The 20,827-nt window shown below is 45.1% G+C and overlaps 1 protein-coding gene across 1 annotated transcript in view; it reads left to right on the forward strand.

Moving 5' to 3' along the window:
• CRY2 (cryptochrome circadian regulator 2) overlaps positions 1 to 7,221 on the forward strand; it is a 305,570-nt gene extending 298,349 nt beyond the window's left edge. The window contains exon 12 of the mRNA XM_078684383.1: positions 5,232 to 7,221. The gene's annotated coding sequence lies outside the window, so the exon portion shown is untranslated. The remainder of the gene's footprint in view (positions 1 to 5,231) is intronic.
• The last annotated feature ends 13,606 nt before the right edge of the window (positions 7,222 to 20,827 follow it).

Below are 20,827 nucleotides of genomic sequence, written 5' to 3' on the forward strand. Positions count from 1 at the left end.
AAGAGGCTTTTTATCTGGTGTACCAACTCAGAATTCCATCCTTTCAATTCATTACCAGAACAGATACTGCTGTATCTACTTCACCAAGCAAATTCTGGTCTATCTCTCTCTTCCATCAAGGTCCACCTGGCCGCAATCTCCTGGTTTCGTTTAATCAGTAACTTTCCATCTTTCAGATCCTCAAGACTAATAAAACAGTTTACTAAAGGATTGTTCCAATTGTTTCCTCCCTCCTCGCCCTTGGCATCTCATTATTGTACTGTTACAATTAATGAGACACCTGTTGGAGATAATTCATAAGGCAGAACTAAAATATATTTTTTGAAAAACAGCACTTCTCCTATCGCTTCCTTTGGCTAAACCTGTAAATGACAAATAAGCATTCACAAATGGACAACCTTTCCTACAGTTTAAGATTGACTGTGTAATTAATTATCTGGACTAAACCAGAATGTATTCCTAAAGTACCATCTGACTTTCATTTTAACGATTTTCTTTACCAATCCTCAAACACCAGAGGAAAAAGCTTTACATTCATTAGATGTCAAGAGATGTCTCAAATTCCATATGCACAGAACTAGCAGCAGAGGCAAAGTAGGTCAGCTATTTGTAGCCTATGGAGACCTCAAAAAAGGGTTTTCTGTTTCGAAGCAGACTATAGTAGTGTGGATTGCTTCAGCCATTTGCCACCGACAAGCAGGAAAACTGTTATCTGCTACAGTTATTTTCCACTCTTCCAGAGCTGTCTCCACATCGACAGCTCTCTTTGCTGGTGTGACGATTCAACAGATTTGCCGAGCACCAACCTGGTCCAACGGGCATGCTTTTACTCTGCATTATTGCCTTGATGGTGTAACAAACTCGGATGCAGCTGTAGGGCAAGCAGTTCTACGTCATCTCTTCCAATAAGATGAGCCTCTTTCTCTTCCTACCATTATACTGTTATTATGTATATGGGGACATTCATGTATTTGTACTATACTGTTAACTGTTTACTTTTCTGTTTCAAGCATTTGAATCTATGAAAGATCCAATACTCGAGAAGAAAATAAGTTCTCCAGTATTGGATCTTTCATACAGTCACATGCTTGAATCATCACCGTCTTCGTCAAAGTGGGAGTCCCACGGTAACTTCTATAAAAGCAATAAATGCTATGCATAGGCTACCATTCAATGAGAAATCCCATCATTGCTTTTCCACATTCTTTTATAAAAAAGAACCAAAGTTGAAACTGTAACCAATCAAATGCCAGCACCCTTTGAAACACTCCAGAGAGAGGCTGAGTCCTTTAGATTTTCTACCCCACGTTGTGTGAGAGAGAGTCCTCCTGAGTTCTGCTCAGTTTTCCTTCACAATTTTGCCATTTCTTCAAACCCTGTTACCAGAAGGTCAAAATCCTCTAAAAAAGGACTCTTCAAGTCATGAGGATGTTGTGGTAAGAAGCGATTGCAAGCTGAAGACCCACATAAGACTGAATTTATTGCTTGCATCCTCATCACAAAGTTTAAGGATTACAAGATTTGTAGAACCTTTTCTACTAAAACTTAGAAGGATAGAGAAGGAAGGTTATTAATCTGGCTACAGAGACGTAACATTACATCTGATACCTTCTGATGACGAAGACTACTACAAGAACGACAACCTATGTCTCTGATACTTCTAGTACTATGACCACTGCGGCGCCAACGACCACCACATCGTCGACGGTCACTCCACCGGTGCCAGTGTCGACAAAGAGCTTGTTGATTACTCCGTTAAAGAGGCGTTCATCTTTACTGCTCACAACAGTCTTTCCCTCATCGATATTCTCATCAACGACACCATCAATGAGACAATTTTTCAAAATCCTTCCCTCGTTTCACCATTACCAGCAAATTGCATACTGGATGCTCAGGAATCCGAGGGTGATTAATTTTTTGGCATGCTCATAGCCCATCGGAGCTTAATGTTACATTTTAGAATTTTAGAAAGATGAAGAGGATGATGAGGGATTGTATTACGCCCAGGATTATCATCATCAGCGCTACGTGCAACAACCATACATGGACACTGACATGAGCCCATGGTTCACCCTCAGTTACATTAATTCAGGATCTGTAGGCAATGCTTCAAGATTATCGCACATACTTTCCTTCACCTAGAGCTGTAGTTTCAATCCTCCTACACCAGTCATACCAGCGTCTCTGCCTCATACACCACCTCCTATGCCTTTAATGACACCAGTTCCAAATGTAGCCGTGCCACAGAGACTGGATGATTATGAGCATGATAATCAAGACAACGTTCATGAGGAAGGTAAACTTCTGAACACTCATTTGCCAATCAATGAATGGGATGATTATTTAATTCCAACACCTTCCCTCCCATTCCTCAATCAAAGGACTCACCACCGGAGGACATAGGTGGTGTTCATGCCTTGATGGAGAGAGCAGCTTCCAGGTTCCAAATTCCTATGCAAGTTTTAATCATGATTTTAAGGACCAGACCAAGAAGTCTGTTTGATCAATTCCTATGGTTGATTATATATATGGGAGGAGGGTGTGAAGATTATGAAAACACCAGCTTCAGTGTTTGCAATACTTTTTCAGGATGGACAAAAAGTACTAGGCTCCAGATGACGCTCCAGCGTGTCTGGTTAGACAACCAATACCAGATTCATTAATTTCCCAGGCTGTGCAGCGCAGATCCAAAAATCCTTTTACGCCAGTCACGGCTCCACCGGACAAGGAAGGCATGCGTCTTGATTTTATTGCAAAAAAGTTTACCACAACTTCTTGCATGACAGTTCGATTTGCCAATTCTTTAGCGATTCTGGGAAGATACGACTGTTTGCCAAATGTGGTCGGATAGCTCACCGTATTTAGATCATCTGAAGATAAAAAGCAGGAGGCACGAAAGATACTAATGGAGGGAGAAAGACTGGCTTCTAAAAATATGGATGGATATTGCCTTCAGTGCAAATGGCTCTGGGGTAAGGAACTGATTCTGCTTTGGAGTAATTTGTGAATAGTCTTTCAAAACAGCTTTCTCTGTGTCTACACTCCTCAGCACTTCAATCCCTCAGCAAAATCGGAAATTGTGAGGTTATTTCAAGGGCCTTTTCTTTAGTCAAAGTCACTTTTGGGCTTTCAGGGCCAGACGCAGTAGCGATCTTCCTTCTTCTTGCCGATAACTAAAACCTCGTCCATTTTGCCGATAACCAAAACCTCTTCCATTTGCCCTTGGGTGAACACAAGCGCTTAAGGAGGGCTAGATTCATAATGCTTGGCCTGCTCGCATTCAATAACTTCGAACCAGTCAGTCCTATAAATTGGCCAAGGTTCCTATGCCCTACCCTTTCTGGATACTCCTCCCTACATTCTCCTAGTTTTCATGTCATTTTTGATAGGACATGCTCAAATTCTCTCCGGGGGAGGTGTTGATGTTACTCCTCAATGCCGTCTTTGGGTATTATTCCTGTTACTTACTGGCCCCAGAAAAAGTATGAAGGCCTGCATCTTACTCTAGATCTCAGAAGATTCTTCCTCTTTCTCTGGAAGGAAAAAATGAAAATGATAACCCTAGTGCAAGATCTCCTGGCCTTGGACAGAGATAACTGGATGGTGTCCTTGCCTGCAGAATGTGTACTTTCATGTGCGAGTCCTGCAGGGCCACAAGAAATCCCTGCATTTTGCTTTGGGCTTTTCTCTCTTCCAAATTATGGACCTCTTACTCTTAGACCAACTTCAGAGCACGGTTTTCTACTGTTCAGTTTGAAGTTCTTTATCATCAAGTCCAAACCCCACCTCCAACCCATGCAGAGGATACCATTCATCAGAGCTATCTTGAATGCTGTCACTTAGAGGGCTATCCTGCCCACTCTACATATCTTGGACATTCAGGCTAGTAGTCTGATGATTCAGCCGTGACTGTTTTGTAGGGGCCAGGCATGTTATTCTCATGCATTCTGGCAATGCAAGAAGTAGCACATGCAGACCATACAGTAGAACGTAAGCTTGCAGTCCACTCAGCAGTGAAGGTTGACTGAGGAACTAAACCTGCATTCCATAGGAGACCTCTGAGACTTACATTGGTAGATGGTGGACATCATTCTGATTTACTGTAGGCCATTCTGTTCTCTCCCGACAGTTACCACAGTGTCAACAGATGCTTTGTCCCTCTGTTGGGGGTCATTTGGACAGAGTTGAAATCCGGAGTTTCTACTACCTGTCGGAGCAACTCCTGCACAGAAACCTGCCATGCATGTCATTCAGATACCATTAAAGGTGTTTCTGCTATTAATCATAGGCTGGTTGTTCTCTGTACTCACATAGAAAGTAATCACTGTCTGGTAATGCAGCAAGCAGGGTGGCATGGGGTCACACTCTGTCTGGATGTATTCAGGTTGTGGTGCTAAGTAGCACTTTACTTGAAATTATTGCCTTTAGTTAGGGGCCCTCAACTTCAGGGTGAACGAGCTCAGCATACACCATCTTGCTGACCAAGAAGGGAATCTGCAACCACAGGTGGATTGAGAAATCCAACAAGTGTGGTAGGCCGTAGGTGGACTTTTTCATCACACTCTGAAATACTCAGTATCTACTGTTTTGGCAAAATACAGTTTCTTTCTCAAGGATGTCTAAATCACACCTCTCCAGAAGGAGTGTTGCAAGAGTGCGTATATGCACAAGGATGTGGGCGCAGCACCAGTATGCCAGTCTCAAAGGGTAGCTATCAGTCCTGGGCTTGTTGGCAGGATACCCACAGGATTTATGAGCTGAAAGTAACAGGGTCACCATAAAGGTTGTTTTTTTATTCTTTACAACCTATAAGTTACCTTGAAGGGTGGCAAGAAATACCTTGCATCATCGTTGTGACTGCTCAGGATCTCTCTGTTTTGAAACATAGATATACAGTGCAATATATTTGTTCTCGTGATTGTGACCAGTTGCTCTTGTTGACATCAGTTTGGTGTAAAACAGTTTCTCTAGTTTGTAAAGTATTTCTTCCACAGCCATACAAACTGCAGATAAATCGAATTTTTCTTATTTTCATGTCCTTCGTTTAATTTTATGCCACTCAGGTCGAATTCTCATGCATGTATTAGGATATACTTTGAGGCAGTATTTCTGTGCATGAAATATTTCATAAAAAGGTCCACTCATTCCTTCCACACATCTAATCTTTGAGATATTTAAATGCTGATGTTTTTGAATCATTCTTATGTGTTGCTTTTCTTTCCTGCTTGCAGATTGTCGAACTTTACTCAACATGACATTGGATAAACAGGAAGAGAGCAGTTGGTTGTGGAGGTATCAGAAAGACCACCAACTCTGTGAAGACTGCGGCTTGCACCAACGTGTATTTATGTGCCTGGTTGTGTGTAAACCAAACATGTTTTTGCTTAGGGTTCCTTAAAGACCTTTTGTGGTTAATTGTCAAGTTTAGCCTGTAGCATTAATTGGAAGTTGCCTCAACAAAGAGTCAATCTTCTGATCCCACCAAAACCACAATAACCCAAGTACTGCTATCCTCTGCATGCAAATCCAAGGACAAAGTGCTCAGAGAAATGTTTCAGTGTTTTACTTATTCCCAAAGAGTTCGTGTGATAGAAAACTAAAACTGAATACACAAAGAGTCCCCCTCCAAGTATGGATGCCTTTTTACCCTCTCCTGTGGCATAGTTGAACTGTTGAAGCCTCGGAGTTATCTTCTGTGGGATCATTCTCTCTCTCCTTCACCCAATGGCTGTCTGTTGTTCTTATCCCTTGCTGCCTCCTTTCATAAGTTAGTACTGGACAGTGCTGTCCAGGCATGAGAATTTTTGTTTCTAGAATGTGGCTGAGATTTGTATTTCCGAAATGCTGCAGGTGTGTGTTGAGCATAAACGATAGATGTGAAGGTCCTTTAATTTCAGGTCATCTTTTTCAAAGTTACTCAGCTGAAAACATATAGTTTATTTACGTAGGGTGGAAAAGCTGCTGAGTGGTACACTGGATATGGGAAAAGTAACCGCGTTCTTTTGATCATGGATTTCATTCAACCTTTATTGGTTTATCATAATTATTGTTAAGTATCTAACAGTGTAATTTCTTTCTCTGCATTGTTTATAGTCTAATAGTTATAGACAATGGCCATATCCGAACTGGAATGAAAATAGCTATGAGTTGGTATTGTGTCAGTCACTGGAGGGAAGGTCTATATAAAAAGATCTTTGGTGCTTTTGAAGGTCAATGGCGGGAGACCTTCTGCACCGAAAATGTTATTCTTGCTGTATTAAGGAGGAATATGTGTCCACAGCCACAAGTCGGGTACCTTGATGGAAGCCTATTTAGGTATGTGTCTTAGCAACATACCGAGGGTCCATTTTCTGTGTAAGTAACTATTTGGATCTGTAGCCTCCTGCAGTTGAAAGAGAAAATCTTCCTCTGGTCAAAGGTCACCCTTTGCATGTTTAGGGTAGATAACTATTTCATCTGTATCAAGTTCAGGTTATTTGTATCTGTGCTTTGTATTGTAAAATGCAAATTGAGAAGGCATCAAGCAGTACATTATGGATGAAACCTGGTCAAAATCTTTCACAGGCAGTTATCTATTCTGGCTGACAGCATTTCCCCGATTTGTGCTGCTCTCCTTTCTTTTGAGGTTGTGACAGTACTTAATCACAGCCCACCAGCCACCAACCAGCACCTCAGCTTGTTTTGCTGTTCCATGTCATTTGGGAAATATGTCTATGTTTAAGAACTTCTCGTGTGTGCACATATGGGAAAGGTTGCTAATGAGTTCAGTTAATTAAATAACCTCCTGTCCTTTCTCAAAGACCAAGGATCGCTTGTGTTTTCTTATCAGGTAAAAACCACGTAAGAGCTCATTGCCAGCACCTTACAGTGCAGGTTTTGGTTTGCCTAGCAGTGACTGTCAGAGAGGTTATCCCTAGTATTGGTATATTTTTTTCATCCATGATTGATGAATACCCTAGTCCAGCAAGAAAAGAGCAGCCTTGCATTTATGTATATGGCATTTCTATAGCGCAAACCTACACAATAGGTAGCTGAGCACTGAACGTGGTCAGAGCCTTATTTGAATATGAAAACTTAAGATGGGACAAATGATGAGAATATGAATGTACTTTGCAATCTCAAGAATTTTGTCTTATCATGTGCAGAACAAGGATTTGCTGCTTAGATTGTGGTTCTATGTAAATATTGTGCAATTGTTTCATAAATTTATTTTTAAATACCCTTTCTTGTGTATTGATTTTTGTTAATAATATGTGATTATTAGTGTATAAAGTATATCTAGAAATTGTTATATTGTGTGAGCTAGTGGATCCTTCACATATTACACAGCCAAATGCCTGTTCATGATCTCGAGGCACACATCTATTCTCCATCATTGGTTCTTTCATAGATCAACGTCCTTAAATCAAATGCCTAAGACGAGCAGGAAGCCCCGTGGCTACACACCATCAGCAGTAAGTTTACATTTTCATAGAAATACATTAAACACAAATTTATTTAGTATCCTATTCGCCTCTTTCAAAAGACTTAGTAGATTCACACATATATCTGTGCAACCTATAAAAAGGCTATATGTTCCCAAATTTAATTTTGTTTTTATTTTAAAAAAGGAAAGGGGTTCAAGAGCAATGTTAGCAAATAGACTGCAATTCAAGTATTGAAATATTGGTACTGTTCCTCCAAGGGCCGCTCAGTTACCCTGTAGCCCATCATGTCCTACAGGTGACATTTAGGTTAGTTCTTTTTTCCAGCTCCATTGAAACTGGATCCTGGGGCATTAATTGCTAACTTTTTGGCTTTATTTCCATTGGAAATCTTTCCAAACAGATATTTTTCTTTATACACTTGACAAGACAATAGAGTGCATTTAGACATTTTAAAGACTGAAAATACCCTTTTTTCCATCAGGATGCGTTCATTATTTGTCAAGTCTCCTGCCTATGGGAGGAAATGACCCAATCACACCCACACAGAGTCTGTATTGTTTCTCTTCCTGAGGACCATCTTTTGGAAACCTTCCGCCACTGACAAAACTTCTCCAGGAGAACTCCTGGCCTACAGGAAAGATGACAGGAAGCAGCTGCTGATTCATTCAAGGACTTGCAAGTTAGTAGATCCCATGAGAAGCCCATCAGAGAAATGGCACCTTAGCTACTTATGTTCCTTTGGTCTCTTCTCAGCTTCCTCCACAAACATCTCCACCACCTCCTCTCCCTGCTTCCATAATACCTGAAAGGGATCTAGAGGGAGATCAACATCTCATTCCCAGTTGAACCAATCCAGCAGTAGAGCTCGTTCGCACTATAGGAGATGATCTACATCTTGGAATTCTACTTCAGGGTGTTCTATTAGAGACTGCTTCCCTACTCTCTCTGATTCACTTTCAGCAAGATTCTCAGCAGTAGACAACCCTACCACATTCAACGAGGTACTGGTTAGAGGAGCTGTAAAATTAAATATTGCAATGCCGACTCCAACCACATCAACCTCTGTGTTATTTGAAGTCCTCCTTCAGAAGTGAGTCCAAACCTCTTTTACCACTGTGTCCCATAGTTACTTGAATCTGCTATGCAGCTATTTTAACACTGCATCAATAAATCCTGTACCATGTAGACTTTTAAATAAGTGCAGTCAACAGGATCAGGACCCTCTCTTCGTAAGAATAGACCCTCTTCAAGACTCTGTCATTGCTGCTGCAGTAAAGAAATTGCATGCAGTCGCTCCTTCCTCTTCTGTTCCACTGGAAGGAGTAAGAAGATGGATTCTGTAGGGAGAAAAATGCGCCCGACATCAGCAACAACAATGAAAACTGCCAGTGCCACTTCATTTTTTAGAAAATATGACAGATTTCTCTGGGACTCTCTAAAAAGATTGAGAAACTACCAAAGGAAGACATGTAGGGCTTTCATGAAGCCCTTTTTGGGCATGCTTCACTCCAATAAGATACTTGGTGCAGCAGAGGATACCTCACATCTAGCAGCCCACACATATTGCTACAGCATCTGTCTGAAAAGGAGTTCATGGCTGAGGCTAACTGGCCTGAAACCTGAGGTCCAGCTACAAATCTTGAACTTACTATTCTCAGAAAACTCTCTCTTTGGTACCCATGGGAATGACGAAATCAGGTGCATTGAGTCAGAATTTGAGGCAGTAAAAGCTGTGGGTCTGGAAAAGAAAAATTGAGGAGATAAATATGCTCTGCTTGGCAGTGTATTTGATAACATTGTCCTAGACTCCATTTCCTTTTAAAACGTTTTGTGAAAAATTTTGGGGCCAGATGTAGGTAATCCTATTTTACCGATTCTAAAATACCGAATTTTACCGATTTGGTTTTTTAGAATCGGTAAATGGGAGGTAGCTAATTATTCGGTAAATTTTACAGAATCGGTAGGATTCGGTAATTAAGAATCGGTATTTACCGATTCCGTAATTCCCATTCATTCCTATGGGCCTCCAGGGGAAGCCATTCAGTATTACCGATTCCGTAAGTACCGAATCGGTAATAGGGGGTACATGTTCAAGGGTGACTCACATTGACACCCTGTTGCACCCCTGAATAGTGTTTGTGTGCACTTGTGGCACATGCCCTGAGGGCATGTATGTCTGCCACATGGCAGTGTTGAAAATGCACAGAATTTCATTTTCAAAGGTATTCGGTATTTACCACCAGCTTATAGTTGGTGGTAAATAACGAATCCTTAAAGCACATAAGCACTCTTAAAAGTGCTTCCTACATGCCATTTACCGATTCGGTAAATACAGAATCGGTAAATACAGATTCGGTATTTACCGAATCATCCCCGACAAAAGAAATGGCTCAATACCGGTCGGTAAGCCTGAAATTTACAGAATTTCGGTTTACCAACCGGTAATGGGCCACCTACATCGGGCCCTTGGTATTTAGTGACGTCTAATTTTTATTCAAATGGCTTTTAAAAAACAGTTAAATGCAATGTGGTTATTTGTAGCCTTTTTTATTGGCTGCAAGTATTTGTGTGTGAATGTGTAAAGGTATACATGTACAAAGATATCGCAGGGTCGCACAAAAACGAAAATATGGTGGCCGCTTTTTATTCTAAAATATTTGGGGAGGGGGCGTGAGTGGGACCCCTCCCCAATTTGAGCCACGGGCATCCCATTGCCTTGGCCTACTTTAAAAGAAAAGAAGAGGGGGGCCACACGGCGCCTATCCCCAAGACGATTACAGCCCCGGTACCCCAATTCCAGGCCTGCTACATTTATTAAGTGGAGGGGTGCATGGCCCCATCCCTGAGCCTCTAAAGGCCCCAGGGACCCCAACCTCTGGGACCAAGCTTTAACTAGAATGGGACGACCCCCCATCCTCAAGCCACTTTAGGCTCCTAAGACCCAATTCCCAAGGGCCCAGCTCCACAAACAGTGTTCCGGGGAGCCCACTTTCGGGGCAGAGTTGCCCTGCTTGCAGTAGCACGGGCAGGCACTTGTCTGTTCCAACCCAGCGGAAGCAGCAAAAATGCTCCCACTGGGTGGGAGCAGATATATGTTTCAGGGAAACGTAGATTGCTCCCACCCTTCATCCATAAGTAATTCCTGTGAACTTACAGGAAGCCTGCCTGCCATTCGTGAATTCTTTGACAAGCAAGGATGGACAATAATAAAGCATGACACCTAGGGTGTGTGAGGTCATACTGTTAAAATTTTTAATTCACTCTCAAAAGTTGAGAAAAGCTCATAAGCAGTGTGGTACTATTTTGACGATGAACCAGATGGGGACTTTAGGGTTACCAGAATTAGGGAATTCCCCCAGTGGGGACCCTTTCTTTGTATGTGTCATTTGCTTGTTGTGGTGTATATCATATATGGGAGGATACAAAAATAGACAGCCCAGTTTTTCCTCTCGTTCCCTTGACCCTCGGTAAGTGAGATGGCATAGGTAGTACTATGATGTAGATTCTCCTGGAAGATAACTAGGTTTACAGGTAACCTTATCCAAAAAGTTAAAACCAATGAGGTGAAGGCATATTGAACTCCACTTACACGGAGGCCACCATAAAGCAGAATTTCTACCACCCATCATGCATTCAGAGCTCTGCTCACATTTTTTTCTTTTCCTTTCCTTTGCAAATACGACTTTTTGATCCAAAAGCATAACTGATCATTCTCGTGCCCCTTTTGTAACTTTGGAAGCTGTTTTCAGTATTTTTACAGTTATGACAGGCACCCCTTTAAAGAACCTATTTCGACCCTGTGCCTAAAGTGTTAAGTAGAGACCCACATTCTGATTGCATTTATTGCCTTTGTCCAAAACATAAAACCGAGGAAGGTAAAATCTGCCAACTTTCTTCACAAAAACTATATGCTGCTGAGGGAATCATCTCCTAAAGTGGCTTCAGAAGAAGGAGGCATCTGAAATGATCACCAGAAAGGAAAATGTGTTTAAAGCAGGCCTAAAACATGACATCTTGTTCATCGTCGTACAGGAGAAACACATAAAAAGGAGTCTGGCAGGCAGATGGGCAGACTAGTTAAAGTGTCTGTTGAGGCACCTCTTTATCTTATAGACTTCTAGCCGCCTTACCTTTGAATTTCCCCACGTGTCAGACTGGATTCTTGAGAATTTTGAAGAGCAGTACCCCTACGTGGCATTATGTGGCAACGATTGGCTACACGTGCATAGTCCATGCAGGGAGTGATATCTGCTGCACCTATATAGGCACCACCTAGGTGCGCCAACCACCGCTGATCCGGAGAAGAACTACTGCTCAGTCACTGTTTGACTGGATTTGTTTCAACGTTTTGTCAAGTGTTTTTGAGGATTTTCCTTCTCGTGTGTTAGGCAATGTCATCTAGGAAAACAGGATTGAAGCCCTTCAGCGCCTGTTACTGGCCAATGCCAGTGACAGACCCGCAACTTGTCTGTCTGTGGTGTTTGGAGTGCAACTACAACCCAAAGTTGTGCTCCGATTGCTGCACCATGAAACCAAAGGCTTTGAGGTTACAGTCCCTAATACTCATGGTGGCCTGTCATGCAACTCAGCGTAAATTTAGGTCCCGGGCGAGAGGAAGGTTCTGGGAGGGCTTGCCAGTGGACTGTATACTTCTCCAGATCCTGTTATGCCATATGCAATGGTGGTGTGGAGGGTGTCCGATGACGGAGGCTCTCTGTCAGTCGACGTCAAACGTCTTCTGGATGGCGAAGGTCTGCGAGCAGGTGGCGGAGGGGTCCTTCTTTCCCTCGACGACAACGCCGGAGACCCTTTTCTCTATGCCGATCGTTGCCGAGTTAACGACGGCCGTGGGGTTCTCGCTCTCAACGGCGATCGCTGATGGGACTGCGATGACCGAAGTGAGCCTGCCCTCGACGCCGAGCGTCTTGCCGATGCCGGCGGAGGCTCTTTACTCCTCGACGCCGATCGCCGTCGAGATGAAAATGGCGGAGGGGTCTTGTTCCTCGACGCCGATCGTCGCCAGGTTGACGGCGGCGGAGGGGGTGATACTCCTCGACGCCGATCGTCGCTGGGCTGACGACGGTGGAGGTTTTCTGGTCCTCGATGCCGATCGTCGCCGGGTTGACGACGGCGGAGGGTCTCTGGTCTTCGACGCCGATCACCGCCGGGTTGACGACGGCGGAGGGGTATTGTCCGTCGACGCTGATCGTCGCCGAGTTGACGACGGCGGAGGATCCCGGATCTTTGACGACATAGATGGCATTTTAAAAGCTAAAAATGCCTAAACCTGCAAAAAAAATACAGCTTCTTACTTCTAGAGATAAAAAACGTCGAAGTAAGGAATAAAAGTTGTAAAAGGAAGACATTTTATGACAGAAAATCAGAAAAGAGTGGAGCTGTGTTGCCAGGATCCTTCTAGAAGGAGCCGGAAAGAACAACTGACCTAACTGTCACCCCTGAGGCATGATGGGAAGCTGGGGGTCAGGAGTGCCTTAAAGCATATTGCTATGCAGCTACAGGTTAGCTTTTCAGTCTTTTTAGACTGTGTATTTGCAATGCAGCCTGGGAGCTTTCTATGCTTTCAGTGTTTTATGAGAATTTCTACTGTTTTCTGAGCATTAAAACAGTTTCTAAACAAGCTTTGTTGTTGTTTCTCATGTTTCTAATGCATTTTATTCATGTATGGTGGACATTCTTTATTGCATATTCAGCTCTGGTGTTTATTAGGCTGCAATTGCTTATTTATATATATTTATATGTATATGGTTATATATATGTGGGGCACGTATAATATAGTGTTTCCGGGGTCCCGCGCATGGGCGGGAATATTCTAATGCTTATGACTTTGATGAGGATACCCCTGGAAGAGAACTAGGATTACAGGTAAGTAACTAATCTGTCTCCACATCCAAACCGCTACTCGCGTTCTTTGAGGCCCTCACTGACGTTCTTTTGGGGACCTGGTCTAAACCCAGCACAGGGTCTCCTGTGAATAGAACGATCGTCAATTGCCAACTCCAGGGGACCTTAACTTCCTCTCCCAACATCCTACCCGTAAAGCATTGTGGTCCAAACCTCAACATCCCAAGACACATTCCCTGCCGCTCCCTCGGATAGGCAATCCAAGAGGCTAGACTCTTTGTGGAAGAAGATGTTTTCTTCCGCCAGCCTGGCATTGTCTTCTGAGAAAACCACATGCATTTTAGTGGTCTGTTACTCTCACAGTCTGAGGCACACGGTTTCGCAAGTGCTCCCACAGGTGCTGCAGTAGGCCCAGGCCGTCCTCTCTCACGCTATTGCCGAAAGGAGAGATGCAGCAAAGTTCAGAATATGATGTGGACTCGACACAACTGACTTACTAGGCAGAGCTGTTTCGACAGTGGCCGAGGCGACAGGACTGGTTTTTGACTGCCTTTTCAGGGGAATTTCCAAGCTTCCCTTACAGACATGCCCTTTAACGGCACCCATCTCTTCAGAGACACAGAGAATTCGGCATGTTTCAAGGACAGTTGGGCTATGGCCAAGTCCTTGCGTCTTCCTTCCCTATTTCACCCCAATCCACTTTTTTCTCCTTTCAAGGCTACGGAGGGGTTTTTAATCGTGCCAGTTTCCACCCAGCCACAGAGCTGTGCTTGCTCCCCAGCCTCTGGATAAAGGTGCTGTATTCACAGACCTCGTAGGTCAGGTAGCCAGCTGTCTGATCACTCTATTTGGAAGAGGTGTTGTGCAGTGGCCAGGGCGACTGACGCTGGAATCTGGGGCTCACGGTTTGTTCCCCGGAACTGGTGGCAGGTCAGCCTTTCTACCCCCCTCATTCGCATTTCTCTCGCAGACTCCTTGTTTACACTCGGTGTAACAGGGGCAGTCTCCCCCACCCCCCCTTGAGTGAGAGAGGCTGTCTATTGTCTCACTAATATCCTGTCCATATGTCTGCTTGAAACACCCCCTCCAGTCTCCTTTCTCCCGGGCTCCTTCTTTACACTCAGTGTAACGGGAAACGGCCACTACAACGCGGCCGTTTCCACGAAATCCTTTACCACGCATGCATTACAACGCATGCGTGGTTACAACGAGAGGCTTTACCACGCATACCTTTACTACGAAACGTAGTAAAGGCATGTGTGGTAAATGAAAAGAAAAAAAAGGGGGGTTTGGGGGGTCTCCCCCATAAAAAAATAAAATAAAGCGTAGGAATAAAAAGGGGGGCTGGGGGGCGTCTCCCCCCCAAAAACAAAACTAACCTGAAGAGCCGAAGCTGATGCAATCAACGTCGTTAGAGAGGAAACGGAAAGTAACTTCCGCTTCCTCTTAACGACGTACGACCGACGTAACCAAAGAAGATGGAGAGAAGGCGAGTTAAAAGGTAAGGGGCATTTTAGTAAAATATATATATATATATTAAGGGTTAAGGGCAGGGGTAAATATAAGGAGTGGAAGCTGGGGGCATGTAAGGGGAAAGTTATAACCTTTATCGAGAGTATGCCCTCACCATGCATAAATTTACAACGAAAAACGTTGTAAATGTATGCGTGGTAAAGGAATATTCGAGGTAAAGGTTATGCGTGGAAAACGAATTCCGTTGTAATGCATGCGTGGTAAAGGCATGCGTTGCAACGGAATTCGTTGTAACGTCATACAATCCAGTGTAACACAGGAAGTCACCCCCCCCTCCCCCCTTTGAGTGAGAGAGGCTATCACTTGTCTCACTAATATCCTGTCCTTATGTCTGCTTGAAACACCCCCCCCCCCAGTCTCCTTTCTCCCGGGCTCCTTCTTTACACTCAGTGCAACACGGGCAGTCTCGCCCCCCCCCTCCCTCCCCATGAGTGAGAGAGGCTGTCTCTTGTCTCACTAATATCCTGTCCATATGTCTGTTTGAACCCTGCCTTCTACCCCCCTCAGTCCCATTTCTCTCGCAGACTCCTTGTTTACACTCAGTGTAACACAGGCAGTCTCGCGCCCCCCCCCCCCGCCCCCCTTGAGTGAGAGGGGCTGTGTCTTGTCTCACTAATATCCTGTCCATATGTCTGCTTTACCCCCCCCCCCCCAGTCTCCTTTCTCCCGGGCTCCTTCTTTACAGTCGGTGTAACACAGGTGAGGGTGAAATGTGGGATCTTTGCTTGGAAATACAAGCATTTGCAATGCAATAGGTCTCGCATTAGGAAAGTTTGAGCTATTGGTCTTGTAAATGACAATTTTTTTATTTATGTGTTGGTTTTGAAAATAGCTAAATGAATAGCTTTGTCATTTACAATGCCAATGTTATAACTTTCGCAAATGTGACACCTATAACCTGGGATTGCACTGAGACAGGCTGTGGTGGTGCTGAGTGAGGCTGTGGTGGTGCTGAGTGATGCTGTGGTGGTGCTGAGTGATGCTGTGGTGGTGCTGAGTGGTGCTGTGATGGTGCCGAGTGATGCTGTGGTGGTGCTGAGTGGTGCTGTGGTGGTGCTGAGTGATAATGTGGTGGTGCTGAGTGGTGCTGTGGTGGTGCTGAGTGATAATGTGGTGGTGCTGAGTGATGCTGGGGTAGCGCTAAGTGATGATGTGATGCGGAGTGGCGCTGAGGTGGTGCTGAGTGATGCAGGGGTGGCGCTGAGTGATGTTGGGGTGGCGCTGAGGTGGTGCTGAGTGGTGCTGTGGTGGTGCTGAGTGGTGGTGGGGTGGCGCTGAGTGATGCTGTGGTGGTGCTGAGTGATGCTGAGTGATGCTGTGGTGGTGCTGAGTGATGCTGTGGTGGTGCTGAGTGATGCTGTGGTGGTGCTGAGTGATGCTGGGGTGGCACCTCACACAATGGACGACTGATGGCTTTCAGTTTCTCCCATAGCCCTAGATAAAAGTACCTGATAAAATACACACTGCATTAGACACAGCAAATGGCACAAAATCAACTCCGGTCAACACAATATGCAAAAGCATTGGAGAAATGGACAGTCAAGACAGAACACAAAATCAGATGCATGCTACTATATAAATATAGGCGAGATTACATTATTGAACAGATAAATCGTCGTCTATGCTACACACAGGCATGATACACACACAAAACAAAAGATACATTAATGAAAAACACCCAACTCCGTCTTTGAATGCAGATAACACCACCACAAAAAGATCATCATCATACACAAAAACACATACAGATGGATTCTTGAATGCATACACCAACATCGGTTAACACACACTTACACATTACATAGAATATACACACACGATGATCTTTGAATGCATACACACCAGACACACACACACACACACACTTCCAATGCACACGTGCAGTGATGGGTTTTCAACACTATTCAGATATACTCGCATACAACCACGTCGTCACATACAAACACGTTCTCGCATGCCAGTGTATACTGAGATAAACTGTTTCAGACACACACGCACGCACACACACACACACACACACTGCAGAGACACGTGTGATGGGGTAATAGCAAGGTAGTGAAAAGGGGGGCTGAAGGTAGGAACAATGTCAATGGAATGAGTGAGGGGGAGAGTGGTTAGAGTGGTGGGAGGTAGAAAAGGAAACAAGGCTGAAAAGAGGGCAGTGCCGAAGGCATGTAGGGTCGGGGAAACCCAGAGCCAATCCGTGACTGGCATTACACGGGTGTGAGCCCGGGCTGAAAAAATAACCTAGAGATATTTAGAAAGAGGCATTCTGTTTCTGGTCCAAAATGTGTGGTAAACATTTTGTGGTTTATTATTTAGAGACACGGCGAGCTTTGTCTGCTTGGCATTCTCAACAGAGATGTGGGGGATGCGGCAGCCCCCGGTGGAATGCTGCTGAGTACAGAAAAGAAAGAGCGATACTATCCTATTAACTCTACGGCAGCTTTGCTGAGAAGTGCTGGAACGTTTCAATTGAAAGCACTGTCCTTGCACGTGCACAGCTCCCCTGCTGAGGCGTGCTTACTGTCCCATCAGAAACAGAAGACTGCCACTAAATGCATGCACTGTCCTAGCACGCACAGCTGTCTTGTCTAGGAAGTGCTGGGACTAGATTTTGTACAGTGTCCCAACAGGAGCACGGCATCAGCCTGGCCCCTTTCATTCACCAAAAAATGCAGCTGTTCATTGAGCACGGCCCGTTTGTATGAACACCCAATAAACCGCCTTGAAATTTAAACGGTGCGGGCGTGCCTATGCATTCATAACACTATTCGTGTTATTAATATTGTTAGTAATATGATTTAATTTTGGATTTATTTAAATCCAAACATTGATCAGTCCGTGGCGCGACTCTAAATGGGGACCGGCAGGCAGTAGCAGATCTCCGCAGCAGGTTCATTAACCCAACTAAGGTAACTTTGGTTTTTTGAAGGCTTTGGTGCCAGCGTGTCCATGCGTAGATTTCTGATGATTGCGGTGCCAATGTTGGTCTACGTCTTTAGGGTTATCACATGGCGAGCAGTAGCATGATGGGCAAAGATCATGCATTGAAATGTTTTGGGCATTGCCACATCGCATACTAAAATTTTGCAGCAAAACGTATTGCATGTGCAAATGGTACCAAGGTAATTGGCTATCTCGCATGTTCCCTTTGCCGCAGTGGCGTTGAAGGGGGGGGGGGTTGCACATAGCCCGTGCACCATCTTTGTCTTAATCCCCCTCCCTCCTGCCCCCCAACAAACGCCACCACAGCTGCTCATCAGAAGGCGACGCAGGAAACAAGCATATGGTGATGGGGTGTGAGGCCTGCCGAGCGCATGCTGGGGGAGCCTTTGAAGTCATGGGAAGGGAAGCCTGCGGGAGGCTGATGCAGGGGGCTCTGGCAGCTTTGCTGAGAAGTGCTGGAACGTTTCAATTGAAATCCTGCAGTCCCAGTACGTGGTTGTGCTGGAACGCCCTGTTCTAATTAAAGGCACCGCTCTAATAATAGAGACGCTTTGCAGACATGAGTTAATTTGGTCGTTCTTGTTTCTGGAAATTGACAAATGCTTGCACTTTTCCCTTCAAATATACCCGTCTATTAAGTGCCTTTACTGTCCTTTCCAACGCGCCTGTCACTGTTTGATTGAAACTGAACTCTTCAGTGCAAGGCCTGCTCAGCTGGTACAGTTGCAGTTAAGTTCGCAGCAGCTTGGATGAAAAGTACAGGAGCTTTCCTATTAGAAATCTAGTACACCTAGCGATGCTCACAAATGCTTCGCCTGTACTATAGGAAACAGTGCAGCTGATACTTCCACAGTCCTTGCAAATGTACAGCTGCACTGTCCCATTAGAAGCACAGGAGTTATAACAAGCATACGGTAGCTAAGCCATTGTACAGTAAAGTAGTTCCTTTCCCACGTGAACTAGACTGCCGGCAGTAAAGGTCTTGGCAAAGTGGCGTCGTTTGCTTCTGTCTTTGAGATTGACATAGGTGCCAGCTTATGGAAGTTTGCCACCCACAAGCCCGCTCTGTAAATCTTATAAATGTGTGGGGGCAGAATTGCTGCAGAACATCTTTCAAGCGCTGAAAAATGCATGCACATCACGCCTGTTTTCTTCTGTTGTGCCTGCGGGGAGAGAGAGGGGAGGTGCTGGTGTGGGAGGGGGGAGGTGCTGGTGTAAGAGAGGGGAGGTGCTGGTGTGGGAGGGGGGAGGTGCTGGTGTAGGAGGAGGAGTGCTGCTAGGGCAAGGCTGTGTTTGCGGGGAGGTGCTGGTGTGGGAGGGGGGAGGTGCTGGTGTGGGAGGAGTGCTGCTAGGGCAAGGCTGTGTTTGCGGGGAGAGAGAGGGGAGGTGCTGGTGTGGGAGGGGGGAGGTGCTGGTGTGGGAGGAGTGCTGCTAGGGCAAGGCTGTGTTTGCGGGGAGAGAGAGGGGAGGTGCTGGTGTGGGAGGAGTGCTGCTACGGGCTGGGGGAAGCTGGCTGGGGAGGGGGAGGAGAAACGCTAGTTTATGGCCCAAAAGCACGTGCCTGTTGCCACGTGAACTTCATGAAAACGCCAGCAAAAAGCTGGTGGTTTCATGAGGATTTCGAGCACTTGAATTCTCGATCCCTCAATGCGCTTGCGCGCATTGTAGGTCACGAGACCTAAAAAAGCTTTCACTGTCTAATTTTTAGGGCTGGTAAAATTATATATATTCTAGGATTGCTTATAGGAGCATTCAGCCAGCCCTCTTCATTCATTGGCCAGTTTCTGCCTTATACAGCATGCAGCAGTAGGCCAGGCATCATCAAGCATTGGCTAAGTTCACTGTGCCTGTTGGGGCTCATCTCGTTTACACACAAAGTCGTTTTATTTAGTGCCAAAGACTACTATGAACATTTGTGCTTTTTGAGACCCAAGCATTGTTTTTGCTCTTAGCCGATTGGTGTTTTTTGATGTTGGCTAGTGCCCAGCAGCTTCCCAGAAATAAAAACGCCATGACAAAACAAAACAAGCATTGATCAAGCCAAAAGGTAGTTAGATCTATTGGCGTTGCCAATGCTTGATCTAAGAGGTTCACATGTGCGTCACATGGCATTACAACTGTGGCTATATTTAAAGGTGTTTTGTCTTCTATCACCAAGAACAGTAACAATAATACCAACATCAATCCATGAAAAGTTGAATCAGGGATTATGATCTTTATTTATTTATTTATTTATTTATTTATAACATTTGTAGCGCGCGCTGTTACCAAACGGTGTCCTGGCGCTGTAATGATAGCTCACCTGGCCAAAGCCTCCTGTTTAGTTCGTGAACAGCCAAGTTTTCAGACTTTTACGGAAGGTCATCAGGTCAGTAATCTGTCTAAGAGCCAAAGGTAAAACATTCCAGGCTGTTGCTGCCCCCAGGACGAAGCTTCTACCTCCCCAGCGCGCTTTCCTAATACGTGGGGTCTTAATCAGCCCCAGGTTGTCTGACCTGAGATGCCTACCCGGTCTATACCAGTGGAAATGCTGTTTTAGAAACGCCGGGTCAAGTCCATGGACCGCCTTAAAGACTATGCACAGGGTTCTTTAGTAAGAGTGGCAGTAGGAAGCGGCCCCTGCCCTTCAAACGTGCATTTTTTAACCGCATCGCTGCGGCGGCTATTCCGCCGCAGCGCTAAAGGGGCGGGGCGGCTGCCGCATACTTGTGACGGAACCGCTCCGTCATCAGCCGCGGTTGGGCTGTGCTCATGACGGATTGACGGAACGGTTCCGTCATGGCCCCGCCCGCTCAATAGAACGCGCCGCGCAGGCGCGAAATCAGCGCCGCGCAGGCGCGGCGGCCGGGCCATAACGGAACCGCTCCGTCATCAGCACAGCCCAACCGCAGCTGATGACGGAGCGGTTCCGTCATCCGCATCAAACGGGTTAAAGGACTCAGGTAGTGTTATGTGCTTGTACCCAAGTTATGCCACACGGCTCTGAATGCATGCCTGATTTGAAGGAAATCCACATTGGAAATATTGACTTACAATTAATCTACATTAACATCATT

The sequence above is a fragment of the Lissotriton helveticus genome, chromosome 3_2 (genome assembly GCF_964261635.1).
Source record: "Lissotriton helveticus chromosome 3_2, aLisHel1.1, whole genome shotgun sequence".
NCBI classification, from domain to species: domain Eukaryota; kingdom Metazoa; phylum Chordata; class Amphibia; order Caudata; family Salamandridae; genus Lissotriton; species Lissotriton helveticus.